General features: G+C 37.2%; 1 protein-coding gene across 2 annotated transcripts in view; it reads left to right on the forward strand.

The window, feature by feature from the left end:
• The window catches only part of LOC133517749 (trissin receptor), a 205105-nt gene that overhangs the window by 104859 nt on the left and 77614 nt on the right, over nt 1–22632 (forward strand). The gene's annotated exons all lie outside the window — the stretch shown is intronic.

The raw sequence follows: 22632 nt of genomic DNA on the forward strand, positions 1-22632 counted from the left end.
CTGAAGGAGCATTTATTACAGTTTGTGGTAGTTTATTCCACTCGCGCACGACGCGGTTCGATAGAAAGTGCTTTCTAGGATTGCTTGTGCTAGGAACGCGAGTAATCTTTAAGCTGTGGCCTCTTAGACGATGATTCTTGCTCATAACAAACAGGTCCTTTAGTTCAGGTAAATCGTAATAATTATGTATGGTCTTAAAAGTTTCAATGATGTCACCACGCTGTCTTTTTCGCTCCAGGGTTGTCAAACCAAGACTGGCAAGCCTTTGGTCGTAAAGTTTGTTACGTAGTCCATATACCCTCTTGGTTGCCCTGCGTTGCACCTTTTCAAGTAAAGTGATATCCTTCTGAAAGTATGGAATTCAAATTTGGTAAGCATATTCAAGAATAGGCCTTATGTACAAATACAAATAACTTTATTGTGCATAAAATATGGAACAAAAGTTGGTCAGACAATATTATATATAACACATATTCCACCAGCATCTAGCATGCAAAAAACTTAAGAACTAAATATACAACTAAAACTAAGTTTAAAAAATCATAGTCAAGGCCTCTATTATAATATTATATCACCTACCTCGGTCAAAAGATGACATATTCCTCGATAGAATAGAAGGCCTTTTGTACGAGCCATGCTTTTAATTTCACTTTAAACGTTTCGAAAGGCAACTGTTTGATGTTATCATCCAGCCTATTATAGATTTTTACGCTCATACATAAAGTGTTTCTGCTATACAAAGCTGTTCTTTTGCAAGGTATTACTAGCCTATCAGGGTACCTCGTATTAAAATTACATACATCTTGATATGTCTTAAAACGTTCTGAATTAATTTTAACAAAAACACATATTTCGTATATGTACATACAAGGTACTGTCATTAACTAAAGATCTTTGTACAATGGTCTGCAAGATGTCATAATATCAACATCGCAAATTGCCCTTATGCATTGCTTTTGAGCTATCAGCGCTCGATTTGCATGGCGCGAGTTTCCCCGTAGAATCATGGCATATCTAAGTAGGGAGCAAACATAGCCATGGTACGCTTGTATGGCTGCTTTCAAAGTACTACAAGTTTTTACCACTCTTCACAAAGCATATACAAAAGAGTTTATCTTGCCACACACTTTATCGATGTGACTTATCCAAGAGCACTTGTCGTCCAAAATAATACCCAGAAATATTGTTTGACACGATTCTTCTATAGATTCATTATCGAAAGATACCCTAAGTACGTCTTATCTTTTAAAGTTTTAGGAACAGTGTTTTATCAATTGTCTTAAAGGTCTTTCGTATAAGGTATACTAGTGAGTTGGCTCTTTTTGTTATTTCCAGAATGTGAATATCCCACTTCAGGTTGCTTATTACCGTGACTCCGAGGTCTCTTTGTGAATTCACTACTTCTAGGACATGCGTACCCAGGGTATACGGATGCTGAGGGTTTGTAGGCCCAATATGAAGAATGGTACATTTATCCGAATTAAGTGACATGAGCCAGTCCTGTGTCCACCCTCTAACTCGATCTAGGTCTTTCAGTATGATGTTATGCGAGATGAGAGGGTTTCCTATTATTTTCGTGTCATCAGCGAAAAGTGACAGTCTAGATTTAACAATGGACTTAAGGTCAGTGACAAAAATTCCAAAAAAGATTGGGCCGAGAACAGATTCTTGCGGGACACCACTTAGAACCTCAACAAGTTCAGACAGGTCCTCTCCTACTCTGATTCTCATTTTTCTTACACTTAGGAAGTCTTGAATCCAGTTCAGAAGAAGTCCACGAATCCCGTAAGTGTAAGGGTCAGATGCAGAAGGCGATGATTTTGGACACGGCACGGATAGTCCGGCAGTTCCTCTCTCTGCGGCCCTGCCCCGCCCCTAGGTTAGGTTTTTTATAATGTCTTCATATATTCTTGTATTGTTTTGTAAGTTTTTATATTTTACTTTTATATTCATATTGTGAAAAACCTAAACTAAGAAATAAGAAATTTAAATAGAAAGCATGCACAAAGCCGTGACGAGTGGCGGAAAACAGGGGAGGCCTTTGCCCACCAGTGAGACACAATGTAGGCTATTAAAAAAAAATAGAAATACCCAAGAGTGCTATTAAAATTATTCAAAACTTATGATTGATGATGGTTCGAGCCCTACACCCCAGCAGGGGGTAACAGGATGAAAAGAAGAAGAAGAAGATGATTGAATTGAATTTAAGTAAATTATAACTAATAAATGCATGTTATGTACCAAAAAAAATAATAATTATGATGCACCTTCTTAACTTGTAAATGTATATCGAATGAATATAATATATTTATTCAATATATCATCTCAATGTCTATTTCACCTCCTTACCTAGTGTAGCTTTAGTACATAAGTATGTCATATGTTTTTTTAGGTTATTATGGAAGTTAAAAGTGTGCATAAATAATATTGAATAGACACGTCTAGTAATAGTAATGAAGAAAAAATAATAAGGCTGCAACAGCGCTGCAGGGAATATTTTTATCTCATGAAACCTCATAGTAAGAGCTTCATTAACGTGCCGTGTTTGTAAATCTTTTCACTTTCCGGGAATTTAAAGAAACTTAGACTAGAATAAGAAAAGTTATATTTTTAAGACAATGAAGCTTAACAGTGCTAGTTTTAATTTTCTACACTATACCTAAGTTTATTTTTTTAAAGTAAACTATTGTAATAAATCCTAATATTTTTCTCGGTGAAAATGTTTTATTTTTGATGACGCGTTTGAGGTTATATAAAAAAAACTGGTGCATTTTGTATGCATGCTATAAGCAGAACCCACTTACATTAGACGGCACGTTTTTGGTATTCATTTATGCTGATATTTTTGCCCATATCCCAGCTAGTACCAGTGTCGCAACGAATTCTAAGTTCCACCACGTCACGTTCAGAAGTACCGAAACACGGGTTCGTTCGGTTCATTGTAAAAGACTGTGAAGTTATTTAATAATCTTTAATATTAATGTTGGTGTTAGTAATGTGCTAAATATAATCGAATTTAAAATGTCATGAGGCATGCTAATATTAAACTAATATTACGGTTTACACTAACGTGTTTTTAATCACTCGCGCGACATTTTTCGGAGAGCCTCGGTCCGAGGCTCTCAGAAACATGTCGCGCGAGTGACTAAAAATACGTGAGTGCTAAATATCATTTGATTGTTTGATAATACGATCTCGCAGTTATCATGAAAAGACAGTTCTAAAACCTCCATAAACAAAATTTAAACAGGGGCATCTGTTCAAAGATTGTAATCAAGCTCCGACAAAGAAGTAATTACTAAACGTCATAAACTGCGTGTGCTAACAAAGCAATTTCGCCCATGGTTTTGGCAACTTGGCACTTCGCAACTCCTAAGCTAATATATATTAGTTCGACAAATTGAATATGCTCAAGAAAGATTATGAATTATGATTAATTATTTAGGTCAAAAATGTTCTGGATAACAAGTGGCTTTCCTGTGGACAATATATAAATAAATAAATAAATAAATATTATAGGACGTTATTACACAAATTGACTAAGTCCCACAGTAAGCTCAATAAGGCTTGTGTTGAGGGTACTTAGACAACATATATATATTATATAAATATTTATAAATACTTAAATACATAGAAAACACCCATGACTCAGGAACAAATATCCATGCTCATCACACGAATAAATGCCCTTACCAGGATTTGAACCCGGGACCATCAGCTTCGTAGGCAGGGTCACTACCCACTAGGCCAAACCGGTCGTCAATAAATATAATATTTTATTTTATTCAAATTTAAGCGGACTGTTTCTTTCCGCCAGCGACCATTCTTTTCCGCTAATACCTACAACATAGGTACTAACTTTCAAAGTCCAAGGCAATAAGTATATTAGTGATCTAACTTTATACTTCGATCGTAAGCTATCTATGTTTTTTATGTAGGTAAGCAACAACCATGTAAACATGAATATTTTCAAATTCACACAACTACTATTTAACTTTACGACGATATTTTGACGACCAGTGTAGCCTAGTCGGTGGTAATCCTGCCAATGAAGCCGATGGTCCTGGGTTTGAATCCCGGTAAGTGGTTCGGTCAAATTATGTTTTTTGAACAAAAAATTATATTCAAACTAATGCAGTATGATGATTTGATACCTTTGGGTATGGCGCTTTACGCACAGTAGTGTTCCCTCCCAAAATTTTGTCGAAGTTCATGTAGCTCTAACATGAAAATGGTGCATCGTGTCAAAATGAATGTAACCTTATTTGTTGAGAATTTATTAAGGATGATTTCTATGATTCTTACATTGTCACTTTTTTCCTAGCTATAATATTATAATAATACGACAAGCACAGAGCAAATTTTCTTAATACTTTTCGGACGTACACCAACATTGTAAGAGTATATGACGGTTTTAAATGGGTACAATATTTCAAGTATGTATATTTGGTATATGTTTGTATTTATTATAATACTATGTATTTATATATGTTTATTTATAATAGTAGTGTTTAGATAGCAGTGGCGGATCGTTCAAAGAACTCGGTTCCCATCGGCTTGTCTAATTTCAGCCCGTTGAGTTTTTTCACGATCGGTTCATGGAGAAAAGGAAAGCAAAATTAGCTCCGGGTTCCCTACAAATATTTGTGACGCGCCGCCACTGTTATATAGTGACTTTTATCTCTCTGTACTGGTTTTCTTTTCCGCACCAATTGTAAGTTTCTGTTTGGCCCAATGGTTGACTGGTAGAGAATGCCTTAAGGCATTAAGTCCGCCATTTGTACTTTTTTTGTATTGTGCAATAAAGGTTAATTAAATAAATAAAATATTTATCTCTGAAAATGAGAATAAGCCGTCAACCGGGACATATTTCATGCTAAAAGGGGGGGTTGCGTCATGTGGAGGGATGGGGATGCTATAGTGTGCGTAAAGCACCATACCTAAAGGTATCCATAGGACATTCGCCTTAAGCTGTATATAATTTGTTTGTCTTCCCCATACATTAGAAAATAACTTGACCGAATCAAAGAGCATTCATTTGAGTAATGAACACAGTTAGTTCCTCATTCATGGTTGTTTTCTATGTAGGTACTTAAAACTGAAAATTCTTTATTTACAATGACAATATACATAATGGATATATACAGAGGATTACTATAACTAGCTTATATCTAAAATAGGCCCTTGAGGCATTGTACCAAGGTACATATTTAAGTCTTCATATATCGCAATCTAAGTACCCACAACACAAGCCTTTTTAGGGTTCCGTAGCCAAATGGCATAAAACGGAACCCTTATAGTTTCGCCATGTCCGTCTGTCTGTCTGTCTGTCTGTCTGTCTGTCCGAGGCTTTGCTCTGTGGTCGTTAGTGCTAGATAGCTGAAATTTGGCATGGATATATAAATCAATAAAGCCGACAAAGTCGTACAATAAAATCTAAAATTTTTTTTTTTTTAGGGTACCTCCCCTACACGTAAAGTGGGGGTGAAATTTTTTTTTCGTTTCAACCCTAGAGTGTGGGGTATCGTTGGAAAGGTCTTTCAAAACTAATAAGGGTTTTCAAGAAACATTTTTTGATAAAGTGAATATATTCGGAGATAATCGCTCCGAAAGAAAAAAAAAATGTGTCCCCCCCCTCTAACTTTTGAACCATAGGTCCAAAAAATATGGGAAAAATCGTGTAAGTAGAGCTTAAGATAGACATTAAATGAAAACTATAGCAGATATGATCAGTTTAGCTGTTTTTGAGTTATCGCAAAAAGTTTTCCCTTCATAGTAAAAAGACTTAATTTAATTAGGTACTGATTATGCAAATTTGCCTATTTGTTTAACTCGGGTGAAAGGTACCGTTTCATCCCTTGGTTAACAATTTACTATACTTTAAGCTCCAGTTTAGCTTATTGTGACGGAAGAGTAACTACGGAACCCTACACTGAGCGTGGCCCGACATGCTCTTGGCCGGTTATTGAGCTTACAATTGGGCTTAATCAAATTGAATATCCTATAGCATTTTTATTATTATTTATATACTTACATATCTACATACTCGTATCGTTTATTGTTGCCTAATAGTACCCTTAGTACAGGCTCTGCTTATTTTAGGGCTAATTATGTCGATATATGTATGATTGGTCCAAATATTTATTTATATTACTATAAAATGAATATCCTCGTATGTATTGATTTCAGGTTCAAGTGCCAATTACATCCACACCTTATCAGACCCGATTTCGGGCCCGAGGAAGGGTATTTTTCCGTTTCACCAAATAACAATAACAATTACAATATTTGAAATGTAAAAAAATGGTTCATATGCAAAAATATCAAAGATTGAAATTTTTGGCAATTAGAGATAAAGTATTTTTTACATTTCAAATATTGTAAACGATGTGCTGATATTCCGTGAAACGAAAACGATTATCAGGCCCGAAATCGGGACTGATTTCATGCCCGAAATCGGGACTGATTTCATGCCCGAAATCGGGACTGATTTCATGCTTGAGATCGGGACTGATTTCATGCCCGAAATCGGGAAGTGTGGATGTAATTGGCGCTTTACGCCCATGCGAGTTTCCCAGAGGAATATATTGTTTGAATTTTTGTACCTACAATGTGGCTTGACACATATTGACGACAGTAGGAAGGGTATAATTTGTTACGGTTGCGTTTATTGACGAGATAGTGGCGGGCAAAGCATCCATCTCTTCATAACAGGCGGCATCATAAACGGACATAATATATGGTCAATCGTGTCATTGTAGCGTTTATTACTGCGTCCATCATACGATGTTCTATGGCCGGCAAAATTACATCGCAATTTATTATTGCAATAAATTAACCGATAGGGAACTAATGGTTCGAATAAGATATTTGTTTGTTATTTAATTCTATATTTGCAAATATGTAACGGCAGAGTTACATACTATATCTAGGGCGCTCAAGGCAATGAACCGATTGAAAGTAACATTATATTCATTGTTAAATTAGCGAATAAAGAAAGTAAGCTCAATAAATCTGTCTAGATCTTTTGCTGCTCAATTCACGAAGCTATTTCTGACGTATATTTTTATTACTCACCGGATACTTGTAATTAACTGCCCACGAATAATGAAACTAAATGAGCCACATCAATAAAAACTGCGATTGCCGGTCATAAATAGAGCGAACAAAAGAGGATGGCAAAAAGTCAACGATTAAGATAGGCCTCCAGGAGGCCTCCAGGAGGCCTATCTTATTGTTATTATTTGGTCATGCGTCTCGTTCGTATTTAAATATTCGAATACGCTGCGAGTAGCAATATATTAAATGCCGCTGACTATTCTGATGGGTTTGTCACTACATTAACCTCGACAATATTACAAGTAGGTATAATCAACTCCCCAGCTGGCACTGTTTGTATATTGTGATTAAATATTGTGCACATTTGTTTTGGGATATACAGATATATCCGTCACCTTTATTTCCCATATACCCTATTTATATATAGCTACTCTTATTGGTTGTTAGCACAGCCATTTAATTCTTTTGAAAGATATACCTACAGCAAAATAAGGCTGTTCAAATGATAATTAACTGAATTATTCCTTAAAAGGAAACTGGTTTTTATTTTCAGTTTGATAACGAATTTGTTTAAGGGAAGATAAGGTCACATAGGCATGGATTTAGATAAAAATCCTTTCCGTGACAAGAGCGGTCAGTCTATTAGTCAATTCAAAAAATAATGTACTCTTTAGAGCTTCGATTTATTTTTATACTTACACAATGACAAACACTAACTTGGGTTTCAAGTCCCATGCTTCTTAATCTTCTTATAGGGTGTATTCCTATTTGTCCCCGCTGGGCACAAATGGGAATAGGCGCTGCATATAAATCATTCCTAATTGTCCCTGCCTCATGTATACCAGCCATCACGTTGGGGGGGACAAATGTGAATACACCTTTTATAGTAGAATACAATGTTACGGAACATCTTTACACAACTTAGTTCCAAACCTAATAAGGCTTGTATTGTTCTGCGGCTGTAGCACGGTCGCATTTATATCACTTGTCACTATGCCTGTCACTTTCGCACTTACATATTAGTTAGAACGTGGCAAGCATAGTGACAAGTGATAAAATTACGACCATGCTACAGCCACAGGACTCTGTAGGCGTATATATTGACGATAATTATATCTAATCTACCTACACACTAGCATATTAAGCGTCTAAATATTCAGCTTACAATCGAATCGGCAAAGTTTATTGGCACGAGCACTGCCGATATAACAATGCCAAAAAGCCAAATACGCTGCAATATATTAATTAGAACGGTGAAATATATTTTGATGTTGTTTTGACCATAATTTCCACTCGTATTGATTGGCCGAATTTACACACTGTTACTGTGTCTGGTGCAAAAGAATTAATTAAAAAGTTATGCAACCTAACCTTATAATTTATATTTTGTATTCATATTTCATATAAATCCGTTTTATTAATAAAGTCAGTGATTGATACGATTATTTTTATTCCTACGAGTAAAATGTTACTATGAAAATTTATTTCGTTCCACTGCGTTTGTTTTTAGTTTGAAAAGTAAAAAATTTGCACTCTGCGTTTTCAATTTACGGATAATATGCGACCATTTACGAGAATGTTTGAGAAATATTCGTTTGCTATGTGGAAGCTATGACATCACAAGCGAGTGATTAAGTGCATGTCACGCGCCGGCAGTATAGTAGGTATACAAATTACAAAATTGCATGACCACTTTAATGCCATTGAAAATGAAATAGATTTCCAAGACTAATTTTCTTGCAACACCCTCATAAGCATGTTTGAATCTTCTACTTTTTGAAAGCTATGTGAAGAAAGCCAGGCTACGTCCGCACAGATATGCGGCTTGCTTAGCATCTAGAGCCCAGTAGCTTGCATGATGTGCGGTCGTAGCTGACAAAAAGCGGCCAAGTGCGAGTCGGACTCGCCCATGAAGGGTTCCGTACCGGTTGGGTTTCGGTGGAAGTTTGCATGGTAATGTATATAATTTTTTTTTTTTAGATTTTTTATTCTGTTATTTTAGAAGTTACAGGGGGGGGGGGGGGGGACACATTTTACCACTTTGGAAGTGTCTCTCGCCCAAACTATTCAGTTTAAAAAAAAATTATATTAGAAACCTAAATATCATTTTTGATGACCTATCCATAGATACCCCACACGTATGGGTTTGATGAAAAAAGATTTTTTTAGTTTCAGTTCTAAGTATGGGGAAAATTTATTGTTTTTTTTTTCTATTTTTGTGTGAAAATCTTAATGCGGTTCATAGAATAAATCTACTTACCAAGTTTGAACAGTATAGCTCTCATAGTTTCGGAAAAAAGTGGCATTGACATAATCGGACAGACAGACGGACATGACGAATCTATAAGGGTTCCGTTTTTTGCCATTTGGCTACGGAACCCTAAAAACAAACATTTGTTTACTTAGATACACGCTTATCGACTAGCTAGGAGCCAAGCGCACAGTGCGGCCGGTCGTGAAAATTCTAGAATGTTCGTTTTACTAAGGTAGGCTTTAGACGCTAAGCAAGTTGCTTGATTGTGCGGACGTTGCCTTAATAATATGCACACAAATCGTTAACTTTCATGATGTCCACAGAACAGATGGAGGTTTTTTAACCGACTTCAAGATTTCAAAAGGAGGAGGTTATCAATTCGGCTGTATTTTTTTTATGTTTGTTACTTCATAACTCCGTCATTTCTGGACCGATTTCGAATTTTTTTATTGAATCTATATATACAGATTGGTCCCGTTTTTGTCAAAACTCAGTTTTGATGATGGGATCCATGAGGAATCGAGGGAACTCTTCAAATGTGAAAGGCATACATATAGTCATTTTTATATTTTCATCACCAAATCAAGCATTTACATTTAAAAAGTGACATTTGGTGAAGTGGAACTGCTGATGCTGATCAGAATGGAACTCTTCAATGACGCATAGTTCCCGCTTGGCGATTTGTCGTCTTCCTTATGTTTGTTAGGCAAATTAGGTTTTCGAGACAATTTTTTTGTCAAGCGGGAGATCTGATGGTAGAATCTATGAGGAATCGAGGGAACTCTTCAAATGTGAAAGGCATACATGTAGTAATTTTTGTATTTTCATCAACAAATCAAACATTTTCATTTAAAAAAGTGACATTTGATGAAGTGGAATTGCTGATGCTGATCAGAATGGAACTCTTCAACGACGCATAGTTCCCGCTTGGCGACTTGTCATCCTTACAAGACAAGAATGATTATGAGATTCATCTTATTATTATGTTTGTCAAATCTGTCATTGGATTTAATTCGTGTAGCTACCGCTGACCTGGCGCTAGTTATGCACGCTTAATGCCGTGTTTTTTGTTTGTTAAGCAAATTAGGTTTTCAAGATACATTTTTGTCAAGCTCGAGATCTGATGGTAGAATCTATGAGGAATCGAATAAACTCCTCAAATGTTAAAGGCATACATATAGTGATTTTTATATTTTCTTTTACAAATCAAGCATTTACATTAAATAAGTGTCATTTGATGAAGTGGGACTGCTGATGATGATCAGAATAGAACTCTTCAACGACGCATAGTTCACGATTGGCGATTTGTCCTCCTCGCTCTGTTTGTTAAGTAAATTAGATTTCAAGACATTTTTTAATATAATATAATAATCTTTCTTTCACCGGTCTCCCTCATTGAAGTCGGTTTTTTTTCTTAAAAATTATGTATGTCATTTAGACCACTAAGTATAATTTATTCCTTATACGAATCCCGTCTATAGTATCAGCATCAGTATCAGTTGTACCGCTTTCTTAGAATTATCTATTGTTTGCAAATATAAACTCCCTTTTAAACAAACAAGAGTTGTTTGCAGGTAAAGCCTGACCAGTTGGGTTACGATAGTCGGCTCTTTATCATTTTTACAATAAGTATGTATAATCACGCGCCATATTGCGGAATTTCATTGGAACTAAATTTTTCATACTAAACTGAACTAGCTGTCACCCTATAGATGAGAATAACAGCGCCCGCTTGACAATGATCTTATTATTCTGGTTGAGCTTTACGTTCGTCATATAATATCTTCATCTAAAATCCCAAATAACACGTGAGTGTAATATTCTTTTTATCTTGGCACATAGTATTTTGTCTCGCAATTTGTACATGAATACGAGTACCTACATTCCCTATCTGACAGGCAATTTTGGGTATGGCGGAGCCGTGATAAAAGGTTTAAAAATTCAATATTTCAAAATCGAACCAAATTTTCCGACTTTTACTTAATAATTTTATTTTTAGAATTTTGTCTTTGTTTGTGATAGATTAACGTCTGGTTTTTATTAAAAATATGAATTGGACCTTTATCTCAGATTAAAAAAAAAAAAGAAAATTTATTACAATAATGTTGAGTTAAACTTTTCCTCTTGGGTCGATTTGAGATGGGGAAAAATATGTAATTAGGGAAATTATACAGTAAAAATGTAAAAGTTAAAGCAATCCCAACAACTGCGTACGCGGCATTATTGAGGATGATTTAGGAGACGTGGGCAGCATCAACCCTACGCATTCAGTATATTAAAAGCTACTGTTTCGTATCAGTATTAGACATTTTACCTTTCCATTTTTGTATTAAAAACAAAACGTTTTAAATAATTTACGCACGCACGCCGTTCACGGTCATCCTAAAAATAGAATACTTGCGCCAAATTGAACGTCATCAGAGGGGTAACTTTTTGAGACAATTTACTTTAATTCTTTTCAATCAAAGTGCTGTTTACTGTTGATTGCGGTTTAAACAACAAGAAGAGTTTGCTAATTATAGGAAAAAATAGACCAAAAAACTAAGCACTGGGGCTTTACTTTTATACCACATCGGAGGCAAACAAGCATATGGCCCGCCTGATGGTAGGCAGTCAGCGTAGCCTATGGATGCCTGCAACTCCAGAGGTGTGATATGCGCGTTGCTGACCCTTTAAAAACCTGTACACTCCTTGTTTGAAGAACCCCATACTGGAGACCCTCGGGAAATCTCGACTCATTCCACAGCCGGAATGTCCGCGAGACATTCCTCTTAAACCATTTCTCATTGCTAATTTCTTCCTAAAATAAATTTATCAAACGGGGCCATTGTTTTAATTTATTTTAAATATGACGGGATTTACCGGCGCCACGTGAATTATATTAAGAATTTATATTAATTAATTTGTTGCGGGTTTGTTTTGCCGTTCCCAAATTGACTTATATAGTTCTTGCGCACCGTACTGACTTGGCTTTACCCCGTGCATATTGCCTCCTTTGATTGTGTGTTAAGGGAGTCATTAAAATTACTGTTATATCTTTCCCTTGATTCGAATCAATAGGATCTGGGCTCACTTCCTATTCAGACCGGTGGTCTGGGCATTCGGCGTGCGCGGGATGTGAGCCTGCCGGCCTTCTTGGCGTCGTGTCGGCGGCTGGGGTTGATGGCCTTGACACTCAAATTTTATCTTCGAAAAGTGACGAGGTAGCCATACCTTATGATGCTTTGGCGGCATGGTCGGCTCTCAACCCGGGTACGGTAATACCGGGGGAACTGTTTGCGAGGAAGCCACCAGCTCTTCGGTCACCAGTTACATTAATCAGACGTTTCGCGATTTCTCCAAAAAAATTGTGCGCACTGGGACTCCATGGACCTAGAGTTTCAACGCCAAATGGTACTCTCTATCGAGGCTCTTACATATAATTATTACGTTTCAAACTTTCGGCGCTTTCCGCCGCTGCGCCCGCTTTTACATTAGTCTGTTGGAGGTGGGACGGTGCCAGTGTCTCTACGCAGGTTGCATCCCACACTAGCATCCGTCCCGAGTTCCAAAGAACTAAGGTTTAGCCGAGGAGTCAGGGTAAGGTTCTTTTCCCGTCGTTTTTCCCTTACCACAAGCCTTATCCAACCGTTTTGCGAGGATCTTAGCCATAGGCACGACCTGTGCGGGGATGGTCTGGACACGAGCTACCTTGAATAAGACTGACGCATAGCGAAGGGGTGTTAGGAACATTATTTACTCTGCGGGGTAGTTAGGGTATAATAGGATAGGGTGTAGTTCTGTGAGGATGTTTGCCACTTTCACCAGAGGAGGCGAGATATGTGAAGGTTGGAAACCTTCACAGTCTCGAGATAGATAACTGGCAACGATTATTTAAATTCAGAACTATCGCCCTGCCGAAGAAATAAAGATCTGCAGGCGGTTTCATTCTGAAAGTAGCAAGCATCTGAGTTACTCGATAGTTGTATTGTGTTGTTTGAAGTAAAAATATATTATCATCAGAATTTACATGGAGCGTTTACATTACCCACCTCAGATATACCGTATTTCTTTTACAGTACCTACCTAATAAACTAAAAAAATAAACGTAAAAAATGCACAAGTCCGTATCGGACTCATCCACTTTATTTATTTTTTTATAAATGTATAGTGGTCATATTAATTCCTGTACATGTAGTCTAAGACGATATTACTTGCTAAATTTCATAGTTCTAGGTCAATGGGGAGCACCCTATGAATTTTTATTCCCTTGAGAGTGTCGATATATACGTTTATTGCGGCATACATGGACATATATTTTTTGTTAACTTAGAAGTTCGATGCTTCACAGCTTTAAGAGACTTTAGACCTGAGTATAGAAACTTTAGACTTTAGTTTCAACTTGATACCTCCACGCGTTCTCCATATAAATAAAGGTCTTGACAGACAGACAGACGGACGGACGAACAACAAAGTGATCATATAAGGGTTCAGTTTTTATTCCTTTTATATTTAATTATTGCTTGTTTTTCATAGAAAATATTAATCGAGTATAAAAGGACTAGATACCATAGGGCATTTTCTAGCAACTGTTTTTCTTGAAAGGCCATCCCACATCCGATATCTGATCGCATACTGTAAAATGTAAGGGGTACACCGAGTGGATGCTGCCCTTGTCCGTGTCATGGGACGCATGCAAAGACAGCACCCGCCAGGGTGTAAGGGTTATTGAGAGTTGATGGAATCTAAAATGAAATAAGTTATTAAGTGAAAGCGACGGATTAAATACTGGGATATAAAACCGAACGCCTGTCTAATAAAAGGGTACCTATTCAAAAAAAAACTGGCAGTTGTTGACTTGTCCTCACAAGATGGGCTCCACAAAAAGCGATATCAAGATGCGAAGACTGAGGGTAAAGAGATGTGGCTGGACTTTAAATATATAGCTAACCCGCCATTTATGTATCCACATCTACCCTCAATAACGCAGCTCTCACGGCTTCTCTTTTGATGATCGGCTAAGGCAAGCCAGAGGCAGAACGAACTCTGCTAGTATCTGTAACGTAACACACTTCATTAATTAATTTCTTACTATTTATACACGACACCAGTACGTATTTGTTTTTGTCACTGGGACGGACGGACGTCATAATTACTCAACTAATCTCAAAAAAGTTTGGCAAATGCGAAGTCTTAGTAGATTAAAGATACCTCTTAATAGAAGTAGCAGGATTTTACCAAAAATATTTTTATATTTATATTATCAAATATGCTGCAATACTATTTTTATATTTATATTATCATCTATGCTGCAATATCTAAATATCTTTCTAATGATTTAATATAAGCATATTTTACATTACATTAAAAATCACATTGACGTTTCTGTATTTGTAACTTAAGGCTACACCCGACGCCAACGACCTCGCGCGTGTGGGCGGAGCCTATACCCTTAACCGCGACATTGCTCTTGCCTTTTAGTTTACTATGTATTTTCTTCCTACTCATAAGATGTCATATTTAATGTAAAAATGGTTTAGAATAACTTAGTTTTACGCTGTTTTGCTGGAGGTGGAATCTTAACAATATCGTTTAAATTATTTCCTATCATCATAATATAATTATTTAGTACAGAAATATCTGATCCTTAACATCTAGGTAACAAATAATTAGGTAGAATCAGAGTCCAGGATTTAGTTGTTATTCATTAAAGAATCTAGGATACCGTGGTTCACTTCGAGGGGTCCTAACCTTTAACTAGACGATCACTTGGCCAAATTATTGTTAGGATAAATTTTAGGGGTAATTGTAAAGGTGGGGTTTGTTTACGAAAGGTTGAGTATTTTATTACGTCTGAGGTTTATTAGATGGGGTAGAATTTAAGGGTGGTATAAGTTTAGGTGGGATAGGTTGGGGTTTCGTTTAGCTTAAGCTACAGTACGTACTTAAATATACATAGAAAACACCCATGAGCCAGGACTGTGCTCGTCACACAAATAAATGCCCTTACCGGGATTCGAAACCGGGACCATCGGCTTCATAGGCAGGGTCACTACCCAGTAGGCCAAACTGGTCGTCAAAAATTACCTAAATATCTAATATTTTCCATTTCGTATTGATTTCAAATATATGTTATGTTATGAAGTAAAGTCGCCATCAGAGTTGCCGAGGTGGTCAAAAATATCTGAATGCGTACTCTAGCGCCTCGACATTAGAGGCATGTACAGATACTTGTGAGCACCTTGGCCGATCCGATATATCTGATGGCGACTGTAGAATCATTGCTGTCAGTTACATGCACACTCTTAAATTGTAATTTTTAATATTAAGTTGTAATTACAGGTCAGGTTTAATAACACTTCCACGCAAATGCGTCAATATATGCATATGCAAGCGTAAACGTATTTTCATGGTCGAGGATGATGTGGATATTCGCATTTCGCTTCACGCGCCTATTCGTATATGTGTTGTAGAATCCAGTACAAAAGTTATACGAGTATACCCGGTGCAGCGCTATCTAGTATATATCAACCAAGTAGATACCTAAATATTTGATCAAAGAGTGCTAGAGAGTAGGTAGTTTGCTGTAAACGACAGATTGAAAAACAGCACCTCAATTGTTTTAGAAACAATGTTTTGCTAATAATTTACGCTAGCCAACGTTTAACGGTTCACCGACAATACTGATCGGCTCAACGTTTAAATATTTGCAATTCCCTTATAAAAGGACCAAGGGTCTCTTTGAATCCTCTGAAACCAGCTGAAATCAATATTGGATTCGTAGCAGGATACAAAATAAGGAGTCGGATCCCAACTTTAAAACATGATACTGGTTTGTTATATGATTTTTGCACCAGTCGGAACGAAGACGGTAAGTAGGTATATTAATTCATTATGTATTTGTGTAAACGGAAAGAACTAAGACAGAACGGCTTGGCTGATCTGGTTGGCGGTTTTCGGTATACACATACTGGCCTTAGCGTCTATTTCAGACGATCTATGGTGCAATGTCCGCAAAACATCTTTTTTGGTGACTGAAAAGACCGATGCGAGAGCGGCATACTTTGCCACAGAGCTGGCAAGGGAAGTTCGCGACGGACTGTGACGTTTCCCTACGGTGCCTTTTTTCCCTTTTGTCTGCCAGTGCCGCAAACCAGGCCTCGTCGCAGAACTTGCGACCATCTCCAACGCACTTGCGCCACTCCGTTCGCTTCTCCGCAAGCTTCTCCCAGTTACGGTGGTCGATCTTAAAAGCTGCCATATCCCTCTTGGCGCAGTATTTAAAGCGAAGCAATGGCCTCCCAACATCTCTTTTCGCATTCGCTACCACACCTAGAAGAACACGGCGTGGCAGTCGAGAAGGTTCCATCCTGTACACATGCCCCAGCCAACGCAGTCGCCTCTGTTTGAGAAGCGCGGTCAGGCTGGGCAGCTGTGCGATTTCTAGAACCTTTTGGTTTGTCACCCCGTCCTGCCATGATATGCCCAAGATCTTTCGTAGGCAGCGCATATAGAAGGACTTGACGCGGCGTTCGACTTTGGCATACGTGGTCCAGGTCTCAGCCCCGTACAAGAGTATGCTCAACACAGAAGCCTGAAAGACCAGCATCTTGGTGCTAGTAGTCAGGAGTCTGTTTTGCCATAAACGAGTACTAAGCTTCCCGAACGTAGTAGCTGCCTTACCGATGCGAACGTCAACCTCTGCTTCGAGCGAAAGATTGTCGGTTATTGTCGAACCTAGGTAGCAAAACCGATCAACTACCTCTAACGGCGTGCTATTGAGCAAAATTTTTGGGGTTACAGCCATGCCCTCAGCCAACACAACTGTTTTCTTAGTGTTAATAGATATGGCAAACAGGGAACATGCCTCAGAGAATTGTTTAATGATCAACTGAAGCTCACTTTCAGAGGCAGCAACAAAAGCTGCGTCATCGGCATAAAGAAGGCTGTCGACGAAAAGGTCCTCGCGATTTTTTTTCGATTTGAGGAGTGAGATGTTGTACAACTTTCCGTCGGCCCTCGTATGCAGATGGATACCCTGTTGGTTATCGCCGAAAGCTGCATGTAACGGCCGCGCGAAAACGTTTTCCATACAAACGTAGTCCTCAATTTCTCTCTGGATTTTAACATCATTCAAATATTTTGACAGCGTTTGAAGTATATCTAAAATTTTGTATGAAATTTGTTTTTTGCTAAAGGATAGAATGGACATAGAAAATTTAACAATGACCTATAAGAATGACTCATACCTCAACAGATATATTTTCCCAAACAATATGCGTCTTTTTGTTATATTTATGATAACTAGTCGAATCGTGGAATATATGGGAACCAATCAGAGATAAAAATATACCATAGATGAAACAAATATCACGATTTATTACTATCGGCTTTTTGTCCATTTACTCCGCTTATTAAAAAGCGGCCAAGTACGAGTCGGACTCGCCCATGAAGTGTTCCGTACCATTTATGACGTATTAAAAAAAAATACTTACTAGATCTCGTTCAAACTAATTTTCGGTGAAAGTTTGCATGGTAATGTAATGTATATCATATATTTTGTTTAGATTTTTCATTCTGTTATTTTAGAAGTTACAGGGGGGGACACATTTTTTCACTTTGGAAGTGTTGTTCGCGCAAACTATTCAGTTTAGAAAAAAATGATATTAGAAACCTATTAATAAATACCCCACACGTATGGGTTTCATGATAATTTTTTTTTAAATTTTATGACGTATTAAAAAAAACTACTTGCTAGATCTCGTTCAAACCAATTTTCGGTGGAAGTTTGCATGGCAATGTATATCATATATTGTTTTTAGATTTTTCATTCTGTTATTTTAGAAGTTACGGAGGGGCGGGGGGGACACACATTTTACCACTTTGGAAGTGTCTCTCGCGCAAACTATTCAGTTTAGAAAAAAATGATATGAGAAACCTCAATATCATTTTTATAGACCTATCCATAGATACCCCACACGTATGGGTTTGATGAAAAAAGATTTTTTGAGTTTCAGTTCTAAGTATGGGGAACCCCCAAAATTGATTGTTTTTTTTCTATTTTTGTGTAAAAATCTTAATGCGGTTCATAGAATACATCTACTTACCAAGTTTGAACAGTATAGCTCTTATAGTGTCGGAAAAAAGTGGCTGTGACATAAACGGACAGACAGACGGACATGACGAATCTATAAAAGGGTTCCGTTTTTTGCTATTTGGCTACGGAACCCTAAAAATACCCAACAGGGTAAACAACCCGTAAAAAAAAGTAAATAAAAATAAAAAAACTGGCCAAGTGCGAGTTCGTTTTACTGGCTCACCGAGAGGGCTCCGTACAAACTTTGAATTATCTCGAGTAACTATAAATTACAGTAATAATATATACTAATCTATGACTATAACAGCGAAAGACTTTTGATCAGAAGCACCTCTATCGGTCTCTCAATTATGTACAGCGCCATCTATCGGTAAATTTATTTTTAATAATAAAATAATAAAAAATATGTTTTTTAAATAACATTTCCACTACGAAAAGGTAATAAAACATGTTTTCGGAATGTTCCAGTTGAGCGCATTCAAATGATAACCCACTTGACCTAGTCAATAGATTTTGGAATTTTGCCCCCTCTTCGTATGGGGCATTTTCCCTACTTAAAAAAAATACTTCAACGTTATTCATAATTATTCCAAATTTCAAATCAATAGTTTAAGTGGTTTTCGAGATATTTAGCGATGTGACAGACAGACAGACAGATAGACAGACAGATAGACAGACAGCAGACAGACAGACAGACAGACAGACAGACAGACGGACGGACGGCCAGAGTCTCATTATAAGGGTTCCTTTTGTACCTATTTGGTACGGAACCCTAAAAATGATCAAGTCAGCAAAAAAAATTTAACATGAAACTAAATTTAATAATCCCGTTAAGTCATTGTACGTCAAATGGCGGTAAATTGAAACTCTTTCACGACTTTTTTGAACCAGAGTTGGGGGCCGATTGCCATATCGTTTCATACCAACTAACATGCGAGATTTGGCAAAATTGTATGCAATTGACATTTCATTTAGAATAAAACGTAAAATAAAATAAATAAATATTATAGGACATTATTACACAAATTGACTAAGTTCCACAATAAGCTCCATAAGACGTGTGTTGCGGATAGGTCATAGATATAAGAAGTAAGGAGATTTATAACGAAGCATAATTTCAACGAGTCTCGCTGTCTCCAACTGTCCCCCACCACATCATTAAAGGCGTGGCCTGACAACCAACTCACGCGCTGTGATTGGCCAAACCGCGCGGTGTAGGAGCCTAGAGCGGCGGCACTAGAGTGAGGACAATTCGATGGAGCTATCGATATTTTACATGTTCTGAACATGACCTTAGAGTTTTGACATTTTTGTTTTAAGTAATAATTGCCATAGATTTAATTTATATACCATGATGCGAAAGCTTGTTTATGCTTAACTAATCAAATTGGTTTAAATTTTAGTCATTATTTGATGTAATGTTTGTTTAAATTGTTTACTTTGGGATTGTCGTTAGACCCGAGCGCTTCATTAAAAAAATAGTTTCAGTTTATTATAGCATATTTCGTCACCAATTGAAAGCAATTCCAGCATGTTACATAGAGTTATGAAGAACTGCGAAAGCAAGTTATAGTAAATTATATTGTAAGTATAATGCACCATTAAATAAGCTTTTAAATCATATGTACGAATAATAAGGAAAGAGTAATCATACTGTAAAACGTTTGTAATAAAGAGCTTTAATAATAATAATAATAATAATCCTTGGGTCCCATGCCCCCGAGAGTCGGACAGGCCCCTCTCTCCGGCTTGCCTTGATTGGCTGGCTGGAGTGAACACTGAGCAGGGGCCGCAGGACTCTCACCTCTGGCTTGCCTTTACCGGCCGTCCAGAGTGGGGTGTCAGAGCTATATGCTCGCAGGGTGGAAGTGAAATATGCATAAGACGTGAGTTGGCACAGTGGCTGCTGACAGCCACTGGGTAGAAAGCGGCGCACACCTCTCCACACCCTGAGCCGCTCACGCAATGTTGTCCCCTTGTCGCTCTGTGCGAGCGGCCGTTTTCGAGGACCCATAATGTGAGTTGGCGAGTCACCCCCTGTCCATTTTTTCGTGTTTTATAACATATGATCAGGGCAGGTGCCATAGTCACCTCCTTAGTCTCGGTTACCAGTCCACTAGCAACCCAACCCAATAGCCCGGTTTCTTTTTGTACCTTTTTCTTACAATAGTCCTACATTAACCGGGGCTTGTCCTTGGGTGCACTGCTATAGTGTGAACAGGGATAATCGTCGGTTGGTGTCACATTACTTTTAGAGTAACTTGTCTTATTACAAGGGGCCTCTACGTGTTGGCTTCGGCCCCACGCACGCCTTCAAAATGCCAGGGACCCCATGATCCCGAGAATTTGTAAGGGACATAGAAATAATAATAATAATCATAATTATCAGTAAAAATCTTTCTGATAGAACTTTTGGATCGACTAAGTATACAATATACTATTATTTTAAACATATTTATATTCTATCGTTATATAAACGGGGCGAAGTGTAACTGGAAACATTTTTCTTGAAAATGATCCGAACAAATAACACTTTTCTCGCTCGTAAACCAGTTAGGGCCCTCTACCTGTAGCATCTATCCATTTTTCTTTAATACTGGGATTTTTCGGGAAACTGAAAAAAATTGCAATCATGAACATATTTGATTATACCTAGTGCAGTTATTCGAAACGTTGCTAAGAGCCTGAATAAAATATATATATATATATATAATATATATATATACTTATAGGTATAAACTATAATGTTATGAAAAAATTGTACTTAATTAAATCAGTTTATTTTTTGACTTACCTATTCGATTTTCAATTCAAATTAATAAGTATTAAATTAAACATTAGGTGCATATAAAATAATTGTAAAATTTTACCTGAAAAATAATTACTTTCATACACACTATATACAAACATTTTTATCGATAACGCTCAAAGATCAATTATATGCACGAGCACCACTCTACTTCGCGGCGTCAATGAAGGGAGCGGTTGGCGGTCGTACCAAGAAACAATAATGCCCCTGTGAATAATGTTAGCGGTTTAATGCATTGCGCCGTTGCTAAGGACACTACAAATAGTTTTCCATGCCAAAGCGTCAATGTAGGATGCATGGACAAATTGCCACGCGTTTGTATGACAACATGGTCTGACTCAGAAAAATCATATTTCACTGGATTTATTTGTTAAAATGTGTGGTTTTATTGACTAATACGTGAAAAAAAATTACTCACATGTGGTATGTAATGTATAGTTTTTGGATGCACTACTATTTCGACACAAAATAAGGCTATAATTCGGCATTTCACTAAAATTGACGCGCACATTGTTCAATGACAGCTAATTTGCTACTCTCTTACGGCGAGCCGGTATGGCCACGATGTGGCCATGTCGCGGCGACACGCGCCACGCCTCCGTCAGCCATCTAGTACTTTCTATGATCTGAGGGATAGGTACTTGGACAAAGATATATATATAATATATATATAATATATACATAATTATTAATACTTAAATACATACAAAACATCCATGACACATGAACAAATATTCGTGTTCGTCACACTAATAAATGCCCTTACTAGGATTTAAACCCGGGACCATCGGCTTAATAGACAGGGTTACTACCCACTAGGCAAGACCAGTCATATTGACTCAATATTTCACAATACGTATCTCTTTAAGGTAAACGCGAAAACCATCCATATTAATATCATAAATTTAATGTGAAAGTAATTCTGTCTATTAGGACTCTGTTTCACTGTTGCCTGTTCAAAACTATATTGCCCAACCTATTCAGCTAAAATTGAGCATGGAAATTTGAGCCCTGTGAATTAATATAGGTTTTTTTTGGACATTTGTCCGTTGGAGGTAGAAATTGAATATGAACCCGGCCGTATCTCAGGCCAGCAAAGTCGCCGCCACTTCTAAAATAAAATTGCAATACCGTCCTCTGCTCAGTAAGGAAAATTTATTTTACACTTTGGAAGCGTTTACAGCAGCATGAAATGACGTTTAAGAACGTTTTAGAGGGAACATCGTCACATATTAGAGTATCTTACGACTTATTAATTTACGACGACGTCAACTTTGTAAAATTTTTGAGTAATCGTCATATTTTCTCGCCCTGTGCATACATTAACACGAAGATAGGAATAAATTAACATCAAATATAAATAAATTGGGATAACAGTTAATCTATCACGCTGATTTAAACAGGAAGCCGATTTTGATTTCACAATTTTTTATG

Source organism: Cydia pomonella, chromosome 5 (genome assembly GCF_033807575.1).
Source record: "Cydia pomonella isolate Wapato2018A chromosome 5, ilCydPomo1, whole genome shotgun sequence".
Taxonomy (NCBI): domain Eukaryota; kingdom Metazoa; phylum Arthropoda; class Insecta; order Lepidoptera; family Tortricidae; genus Cydia; species Cydia pomonella.